Source organism: Anolis carolinensis, chromosome 4 (genome assembly GCF_035594765.1).
Source record: "Anolis carolinensis isolate JA03-04 chromosome 4, rAnoCar3.1.pri, whole genome shotgun sequence".
Lineage (NCBI taxonomy): Eukaryota > Metazoa > Chordata > Lepidosauria > Squamata > Dactyloidae > Anolis > Anolis carolinensis.
Window position 1 is genome coordinate 200,504,806 of NC_085844.1, and position 10,409 is coordinate 200,515,214.

The 10,409-nt window shown below is 40.1% G+C and overlaps 1 protein-coding gene across 1 annotated transcript in view; it reads right to left on the bottom strand.

Moving 5' to 3' along the window:
* The window catches only part of rab7b (RAB7B, member RAS oncogene family), a 33,182-nt gene extending 23,416 nt beyond the window's left edge, over nucleotides 1-9,766 (bottom strand). The window contains exon 1 of the mRNA XM_062978581.1: nucleotides 9,525-9,766. The gene's annotated coding sequence lies outside the window, so the exon portion shown is untranslated. The remainder of the gene's footprint in view (nucleotides 1-9,524) is intronic.
* Nucleotides 9,767-10,409: the final 643 nt, after the last annotated feature.

Here is a 10,409-nt window from a genome sequence, read left to right on the forward strand (position 1 = left end):
ACTTCTCTGTGTAAGTTAATCAGGTCAAGCATACTATAATCTTGAATGCATATATACACTGATTCTGTGAACATTGATAGAGAGAAGAAATTCCCACTGAGTTCAATAAGATCTGCTTCAAAGGAAACATGGTCCAGAGAGCAGTCTTATCATCACAAAACTCCCATGGAATAGGAATGTGCTGTTGTATACACTAGGCAGAGACAAGAGGAACACATTCATAGAACAAATGGCCTCAAGTTATTGGCAAAACAAAACAGGATTCAAGCAGCGCTAAGCCCAAATTTCAAGCCAGTCATCGACAGTTTCTAGATTCACTTGTAGTCTAGCATAACGGAGATAATTCTTTTTAAAATATGAACCTATGTCATTGAAGGGGTAAACAGTCAGGAGTTAAGTCCTCAATAACTTATGAGTCAAAGAAAGATGTCTGAATAGAACAAGGCTGCCATTGAATAGGAAAAGGTACTCTATTTTTAAATCCCACCTTCTGTCACAAACAACTTAGGCTGAATCTACACTGCTAAACAATACAGTTTGAACTGCATCATATGGTCAGTGTAGATCCATATAATGCAGTTCAAACTTGATTATATGGATCTACATTGACCATATAATGCAGTTCAGACCTCATTATTTGGCCGTGTAGAGCCAGCCTTGGTGATTATTTATAGCCATAAAATCAAATCATAATGCAACATCAAACAGCAGGGATAAAAAGCTACAGCCAAAAGAAACACAAAACATCATCACAAAGATTTCAAGTATTATTTAAAAGCTCGGTGTAAGGAGAAGCCTGCGTGGTGTATGTGTTTTGGGTATTGGGCTGCAACTCTAGAGACTATTTGGGTGTGAATCCCTGCTCAGGCATGAAACCCACTTGGTGATTTTGGGCAAGTCACATTTTCCCAGCCTCAGAGGAAGGCAATAGCAAATTTCTTCTGATCAATTTTTATCAAGAAAACCCATTGGTGGGAAACAATTTGGAAGGTATACAAGAACAATAAGACAGACCTTGACTGCCTGGGTCCAAAACGATGAGAAGATGGTACATGAGCAATTTGAAGGCGGGAGCTCCATTGTCTGGGGATTATGACCCAGAGAACTCTATTTCCCATAGCCAGCTACCATGTTTTTTAAAAAACAGTCCTTATTTTGTACTTCGTTTATTTATATTGTTTATTTTTTACAACATTGGAGAAAATGAAAGCACCTGGAAAATGACTTCTGGTGAATTTCTTATTTGTTAGTGGGAAAATTGAGTCATTTAAATGCACTGACAGTGGATGTTTGGCCCATGAACTAATCTGGAGCATTGGGGGATGGGGGGGGGGGGGTATCATTTGGCTCACAAGGATGCTTAGTTATACCAGTAAGGTACAAGTTGTATGAGAAAAGACCCTCCGCCCTATTACTCCCAAAACCCTCTGTACATCACTCTCCCTATCAATGTGGAAGCTAAGTGATCTGCTACGTGGCCACCATCAGTTGACATTTGAAGGTACAGTTTTTCTTTCTTTACCTTTCTAGCACAGGGAAGAAGGTTGAAAATCAAAGATGGAAGCCTGGACGAAGTATTGGATCAAGAAGCTTCAGGTGGTGCTTTGATCAAAGAGGGTGGATGGCCTCATCCAAACCATGGAGAGTTTATAAAGAGTGTACATGCCCCATGCAGATTCACCTTAGGCTCCCCAGATATGGTTCTACAATCTCAGCATCTGTAATATTTAGGTCTTTAGATGTAGTTAAGTAACAAGTGGGAGCTCATTATTATGTCATATATTTATTCATGCCATAGTGGGTATCAATTAATATAGCTACCTTTCTACAATAGTGTTTCAGAGTGCTTTACAAAGTCAGTTACATGCACACCACACGGTTTTGGAATGGTATAGCCGAAATGTTTCTAAAACATAGATAATTATGACCAGACACTAACATAAGTAGGACAGTCTTGAGAAGGCATTATGAAGGGCCCCATATTATTATTATTATTATTATTATTATTATTATTATTATTATTTTATTGTATGACATAGCAAACAAAATAGACATGCTGGATTTCATATCACAAAATCACAAGTCGAACACTTCCCAAGTGTCTAGGACTGTGTGATGTATTTTCGGATGATGCGTGCAGATCCCAGTAGGGTGGCCTTTTGCAGTAGGGTGGCCTTTTGCAGTAATTTTGTCAATGTCTATTGTTTCCAAATGCCGGCTGAGTTCTTTTGGCACGGCACCCAATGTGCCCATCACCACCGGGACCACCTGTACTGGTTTCTGCCAGAGTCTTTGAAGTTCAATCTTGAGGTGCTGATAGCGGCTGAGTTTTTCTTGTTGTTTTTCGTCAATGCGACTGTAACCTGGGATGGCAACATCAATGATCCAAACCTTTTTCTTTTCCACAACTGTGATGTCTGGTGTGTTGTGTTCCAGAACTTTGTCACTCTGGATTCGGAAGTCCCACAGTTTCTTTGCGTGTTCATTTTCCACAATCTTTGCATTATTATTATTATTATTATTATTATTATTATTTATACCCCGCTTGTTCTCATAAACTAGCAATGCCGGCTGTGTATCCACCTGCAAACTGAAGTTATAAGAACAGAATAATCATTTTGTCATCACTTCAGTTCATACTCTTTGGTATATTTGAGGTGGTATCTTCCTTTACTGTTCATTACAACAGCTGCAATCCCTTGATGCTGGGGAAGGTATGAATTTGGTACTAATTTGAGAAGTAGTGTAACTAATAGACTTCATACAAGTTTTTTAACACACCATCCTGTCTTTTTCTCATGTTAAGGTTGTTGGCTGTACTAGGAGTTTTCTGATAAGTTGAAAGGAACATGTGCAGGCCAGCCTGTTGACTAAGTTCAGTATTATTTACTGACAATAAAGATAGTCTAAAGATTTCACTCTGCGAGATCTCTTCTATCACTTGCAGCAATACTGCAATCCTTTGAGTTCACCTGCAATTTGCATAGCAGCTGGAAGGGAAACAGCTTTCCCAGCAACAGTGTATTGTTACAAAGAATTGTAATACAAAGTGTTTTGGATTGGGTTGGAAATATCCATTAACACTACAAAAGATAGCCACAGGGAAGGGATTAAAATGGCTAGAAACTGGCCCTGTTGCTCCCTGGGAGTAACATCACCACCTGAGTTTTTAATCTTTCCCTGAAGGTGTAATTATAGGGAATATCATGATGAAAGCCTGCACTACTCAGTTTATAAAGTTATCAATTTTCATCATGCATTTTTTAAAAATTGACTTACTAATGTGAGTGATCAAAGAACACCTCACTTCACCCAGACTGGTGAATTTGCTCTGGGTTTTGGTCTGAAATTTAAAGGAGCTATACAGGAGCTATACAAAGTCCAGAATGCTACCATCCAAAATAAATTCAGCAACTTAGATGGCTCCTTTAATATCAGGACTAAAACCCAGAGTTAATGAAGTACCCCAGTGCCATGGATGCCACCAGCCAGGAGCAAGGTAGAGCGTAGAAATTATAAGATATAGGCAGTTCCCAAGATACAAACATGTTAGGTTTTAAAGGTTTGTTCTTAAGTTGAACTTGTATGTTGGAACAGGTACATTTTTAAAGTGTAGCTTAAGCTTTGAATAGCATAGGGAAGAATGAACACCTATGTGGTGTTTGTTTTGCTATCTGTGCCCCGTTCAGAAGATTTCACCTCACTTTTTCTGTTACTGTGATAATTTGATTTTGAAAAAAATGGCTTGTTGTGGAAACAAGGATTGGTGATAAAGCTTCGGTTGGGACACCTTTTCCCATGATAACTCTTCCAGGGGTGAACTTCCCTTCCTAGGGGTTGATTTCTCTCACTGCCTGTTTCTCTCACTACCCAAGTTCTAAACTATGAGTCATTTCAAAGTCAGATGTTGTAATAAACTTTGGAAGTTCCACCAGAGTCCTTCCCAAATACCTTTTAAAACTTTTTAAAAAGAAGTAGGCAAGGTATTCACGGTACTAATAAAATACCCCTTGCTCATTTTAATACATAGCAAATATAACCTGGTTGTGTCCCCATTGCTACCATCACCATAATAATAAAATAAAATGTATGTAGGTAACTTCATTAATTGTAACTCATTTTTCCAAATGTTAGTGCCACTTGAACCTTGAACTGGAGACCGCATATGGAAAGCAGGTGCATCACCACTGAGATACAGTGTTACACTAAATGTGTCCTCTTTATACTGCATGAAGGATAAGTGTGTAATAAATCAGTAAAAAAAACAATAAGCAATAAAAGCCGTTCTTGTCTGTAAACTCTGGGCAGTTGGTAGTCCAGAGTTGGCAAGCTTTGCCCCAGCTTTCCCTGAATTACTGAGTTCACCATTCAGAAACGCAGCACTATGCCCTTGGTTGGATTTTTATCCAGAGAACTGTATACACAACTAAATTGTTTCAGAACCAATCCTGATCTTTAAATTTTGTCATCAAAATATGCTTTTTTCATGTCAGGAGCAACTTGAAAAATAGCAAGTTGCTTCTGGTGTGAGAGGATTGGCCATCTGCAAGGACGTTGCTCAGGAGATGGCTGGATGTTTGATGTTTTTACTATCCTTGTGGGAGGCTTCCCTCATGTCCCCACATGGGGAGCTAGAGCTGACAGAAGGAGCTCACCCGCTCTCCCCAGATTTGAACTGTCAACCTGTTGGTCAGCAGTCCTGTCAGCACAAACGTTTAACCCATTGCACCACTGGGGGCTCCTTCAAAATCTGCTGAAACTCACAGAAACTGTGCAGAAAAACTGTCTGATTGACTGCATTGAAGTCCTATTAAGACAGACAAAAATATGAGACAGGCATTAAAAATAAGCCAGTCTAAACAACTTTAACCTGTTATGACAATTCTGGATGGTAATTTGTCTGTTCTCATATTAAAGCACGGGTGGAGAAATTCAGTATAAATATTGCTCGTATTATCAGTTTTTTCCAATCTGGAAGGCCTCCACTATTATGAATGCAATGACATTTTGAGAAGTTTCTCCGACCACTTGGAACTTTTAAGTTCTCCAGCTTCTGGATGATCAAAATGCTCATGTTAGATTTTCATTAAATGTCATGACATTTTGAAAACATTAAAGTTATATTCCTTTTGCTCCTCCTGATTTTTCATATTAGATAAGTGGTTTCCAACCTTTGGTCCTCCAGGAGTTTTTGATCTCAGCTCCCACAATCCCTAACAGTTGGTAAACTGGCTGGGACTTCTGAGAGTTGAAGTCCAAAACATCTGGAAGACCAGATGTTGGGAACCATTGTCTTTGATAGTAATGTGAGAATTAGAAACATATCTTCATCTAATGTGAGTTAGAATCTTGAAATGGTACCATGGCAGGTTTGACAGTCTTTATTCTGTCCCCAAAGTTTAGAGATCAGCATTATTATTTATTTCTGAACATCACCTTCCCAATGACTCTTTTTCTTTTGGAAAACTGTACAGGAGTTCTACTCCAGACATTTGTATGCGATGTATAATTATCTTCTAATAAACTGAAAATGAGAGTGTGCTCAAACTGCAGAATGAATGCAGTCTGACATCACTATCACTTCCATAGCTCAATGCTATGGAATTCTGGAAGTTGTAGTTTTGCAAGATCTTTAGCCTTTTCTTCCAAAGAATACTAGCACCTCTGCAAACTACAACCCAACATAAGACAGTGCTCATGGCATCGTTTCTCATGGCAACAGAAACAATGGCCTAGAAGTGCTATCACTCATGTTTCTTCACTGGAAGGAGGAAAGTCACTGCCATGCATTCATTTTATGTTGTTGTTTATGTTGTGTGTGGATATCTTTCAGTTTTGCATCACTGGGGGGAAATCATAAAATTGCAGAAACCGCCCCTCCCCCACTGCAAATAAATGTGTGTACTTCAAGATGTGCGTCTTTGAAAATGGCACTCAAAGCACCCATTGGCCACTGGGAAAAGTCTATACCAAAATGTTTTAGTTGAAATGAGAACTCATTCACACAAAGGCTGGATCTACACAGCCATATAATGCATTTTCAAACTACATTGTATGGTCAGTGTAGACCCATATAATGCAGTTCAGTAGTTGAACTGCAATATATGGCAATGTAGATCCAGCCAATGTCTCACAATCTGATGTGAAGCAAAGGTGAGAAGAATGTGCAGACAGAGTTTTTAGAAACACGGTGAAACTGAGAAAGGTTGATTCTTTGGTTTTCAGGTTCTCATTCCCAAAACTACCTGCTTGTCTTTCCAACCACATCTTTCTTTTCCGTAAACTATAACAGCTTTCAAGGCCTCAATACCCTGAAGGCATTAAATCTTATCTGATATTGTAAGCCAGGTTGAGCTCTGGTTAGTACCGGATGGGAGACCAGCAATAAATACCAAATACAGTGGACTATATTTCTGAGGCAGGAACTGGCAAAATGATCTCTGTATATTCCTTGCATAAAACAAACTATATGAGATTCATTATAAGTCAACAGGTAACTTGCAGTTTCTCAAGTCGCTCCTGACACACACAAAAAACCTAATAACTTGAAGGCACATATATACACACTTAGCTTCCTATGCTAATTGTTCATCTTAACAAGGGATATGACTAGCGGGGAGAGTAAAACCACTGCTGCTAGATAGTTGTCTTAACAAAAGGTAAAATCAAAGCAATTTGACACCACTTTAACTGCCATGGCTCAATGCTTTGGAATATGGAAGTTATAGTTTTCCAAGGTCTTTTGATTTCACTGCCAGAATGTGAGCGCCTCACCAGACTAGAAATCCCAGGACTCCGTAGCATTGAGCCATATCAATTAAAATGGTATCAAATTGCAGTAATTCTGCAGTGGAGATGCACCCAAAGAAAGAGTCCTGCTTTTGTATTCTTAACAGAATCCAAATGGAGAAAAGAAAGCTACAATTCAAAATCTGACAGTAAGTTCAAATGCCTTCAAACACACACATAAACTTAGATCTCTTTCATCCTCTTTATCCATCACAGGTATAATTTACCCCTTGGTACTATAGGTCTGCTTTCTACCTTTAGTTCATTCCTTCAATCTTAATTGGCATCCTAGTAATCAATTTATTTATTTTTATATATTTTGCTTGTTGGGATCTTTTTCACACTTACATTTCTCTCCACACTACAAAGTTATAACATATGATAGAAGTTTAACTGTCATAGTGCTGTTCTAAAAAACTCTGGGATTTGCAATTTAGGTAGGGTTTTTTAAAACGCTCAGCAGGAAAGCTCTAGCATCTCACCAAACTACAAATCCATAGGGTGTAGCCATAACAGTTGAAGTGAATCCATAGTGTTTTAATTGTACAATATTAAATGAGACTGTACAGCAGGCACTGGCAAACTTTGGCCCTCCAGGTATTTTGGACTCCAACTCCCACCATTCCTATCAGCCTCAGGCCCCTTCCTTTTCTCCCTCAGCCACTTAGGCCAAAGTTTGCCAGTGCCTGCTTTACAATTTTTATGTCATAGATGAAATCTAGCCAGGTAATTCCCGGAAATAAGAGCTTGGGGGGGGGGGGGGGGGAAGCTTTTTGAACCACAACTTTGAGAATTCTCCAGCCAGCATGACCAGTAGCTATCCTAGCAGAGGAAAATTTAAAAACTTTCCAAAGTTTGTTATTGCCACAACAGTAAATTTGCAGAGAGGCAACTGCTGCAACACGCGAGAGCTGTACTCCAAAAAAAGAGGCAAGTTTCCCAAGTTCAGCAAAATAACCATTCTGCCAAATGGTAAACCCCGGGAAGGACGCAGCTTAGCCAGAAGAGCAGATGGAATTGATTTAAACATGAGCGAGGAGTCCTGCATTTATTTTTTTCCCTAATGTGTTTTTCTAAACTTTCCCTGTGTTAGTCACAGCTTGGAAAAATACCAGGCCTGATCCTTATTCATGTACCTCTAGGCAACCATTCAAAAAGAGAGAGATTCCTCCCTCTTTCTCTGCTTTGAATCATTGCCAAAGGAACCAGAACTATGGGGGGGGGGGGGGGGGGGAGTGGGAAAGAGATAGAAAGTCTGGGTTGCTGTGTGTTTTCCAGGCTCTATGGGCCTGCTTCAGAAGCATTCTCTCCTGATGTTTTGCCAACATCTATGGCAGACATCCTTAGAAGATGCCCGACATAGATGTGGGCAAAACATCAGGAGAGAACGCTTCTGGAACATGGCCAGGCCTGTAGCGAGGGGGGGGGGGGTTAGGGGTTCAAACCCTCCCCCGAAATTTTTCAGGTTATAAAAAAACCTGGTTTACTCATGAATTTTAACTGGTTAACCAAATCCCCATGCTAAATCTATGAGACGCAAAACAGTCCCTCCAGGCACTATCTCAAGCAAATATTGGCAGGTTTGTAGGGGGGGGGGTGCTAGGGGTTCAAACCCCCCTCCCCCCCGAAATTTTCAAAACCCCTCCGAATTTTTTTTCTGGCTACGGCCCTGAACATGGCCATACAGCCCGAGAAACTCGCAGCAACCCAGTGATTCTGGACACGAAAGCCTTCAACAACACATTATAATAATTTAAAAAAAAACTTTATTTGTATTCCGCCCTATCTCTCCAAGGGGACTCAGGGGGGATTCCAACATACAATTGGCAAACAAATACTGACATAAAATCCCAGAGAAACCCCGCATATTAAAATAACATTAAAACCAAACATTAAATTAAAGCCTAACATCAGTAAATTAAACCTAACATCAATAAATTAAACTACACGTAGTCAAACAAAATTAAATAATAACATAAAACCCAAACAAACATCCACATTAATTTACATCAGCCAACTAGAGTTCACAGTGTGAGTTGGTTATGTGGTCAAATGATGATCATTGGGCTGAAAGGAAGTCCTCTCTCCTCCAACTTTATCTATAGGTGCATCTACACGGTAGAATTAATGCAGTTTGACACCATTTTAATTCCATAGCATTGAAGCACAGCAGTTAAAAGTGGTGTCAAACTGCCTAAATTCTAGTCTAGGGCCTCATCACAGTAGAGCTTGGATCCACTTTAAATCCACTTTAGGGAGGGGCCTTTAAACAGCTCAGCCAGACAGGCCCTGCGCCTCACCAAACTACAAACCCCAGAATTCTGCAGGAATTAAAGTGGATCCATGCTCTGGTGTGATGAGGCAGCAGAAGGGCTCTCTGACACTTTGGTGAAGAGAACGAGTGCCTCTACACCGCGGAATTAATGCAGCTGAGACCACTTTTAATTGCTTTCACTCAATGCTATGGAATCGGGGGATTTGTGTCTTGGAGAGGCCCCACCATTCCTTGGTAGAAGACCAAACTCTCCTATAGCACTGAGCCATGGCAGTTAAAGTGGTGTCAAAAAACGTTAATTCGACAGTGTAGATGCTCCACTTGCCATTTCTGGAAATCAGGCTGAAATGGAAAGTTGCAAACTTACCAGCAGATTGGCACTTGCTTTGGGGTCACACCCGGATTTATTTTGAAGATGAAACAGGAGAGAAGAAAAGAACAAAAAACAAAAAACACTTACTGATATCCTTTAGGAGCGACCCGGTCTGTTAGCTTGAGCTGCAAGCGTCCTTCTGTCCAAAGTCTGGCTGAACTCCGAGCAGCTCTTCTTTGGACTGGGAAGCAAATCAAGTTTTCAGGAAAGGACAGGAGCAGGACTTGGAGGATGAGCCTACCACATGGCATAAGAGAGAGAGAAAGCTCAGATTGCCCTTTCCCGGCCCTATCTTTTCCCTCGTCCCTGAGTGGGAGGGCGGGGAAGGAGGCTGTCCCAAAGTGACATCATGAGTGGGGGAGGATTGTTTTGTTTTTCCGCTTTGAGGAAGGAACTTTTCTGTAACCCAGTTGCTAAGTTTATTGCCTCCGAAATCCTTCATAAGCCTGCCCACTTGGAAGGAAAAGAAGGTTTCAAGGAAAGGAAAAGAAAGGCAAGGAAACTGGCCAAAGAAGAGCAAAACTGAACTGCAAGACGCTCCAGTTGGAAGTTTGTGGGACTGCACTGAAATTAAAAGATTGAAGATTCCGGTCCTTTCTTTATATTCACATCTTCACCAGAAAGTTGACCTTATTGCAAACGTATTGTGGAGTTTCTTGGCAGGATTCATTCAGAAGTGCTTTTCTTCCTTTGAATGCGTGGACACTGTAGATTTAATGTAGTTTGACACTACTTTAATGGTCATGTCTCAATGCTATACTATGGTTTCTAGTTGCAGTTTTAGAAAGTCTTCTCTGCCAAAGTGTACTGGTGCACCACCAAACTATAAATTCAGGGATTCCTGAATAGTGTTAAGCAGTGGCACTTAAAGTGGTGTAAAACTATTTATTTATCATATCAGAAGCAAACAGAGGATACAAGTTGTAATGTATTTAAAAACACAAACAAAGTTAAAAACTTGGTAGTATACTA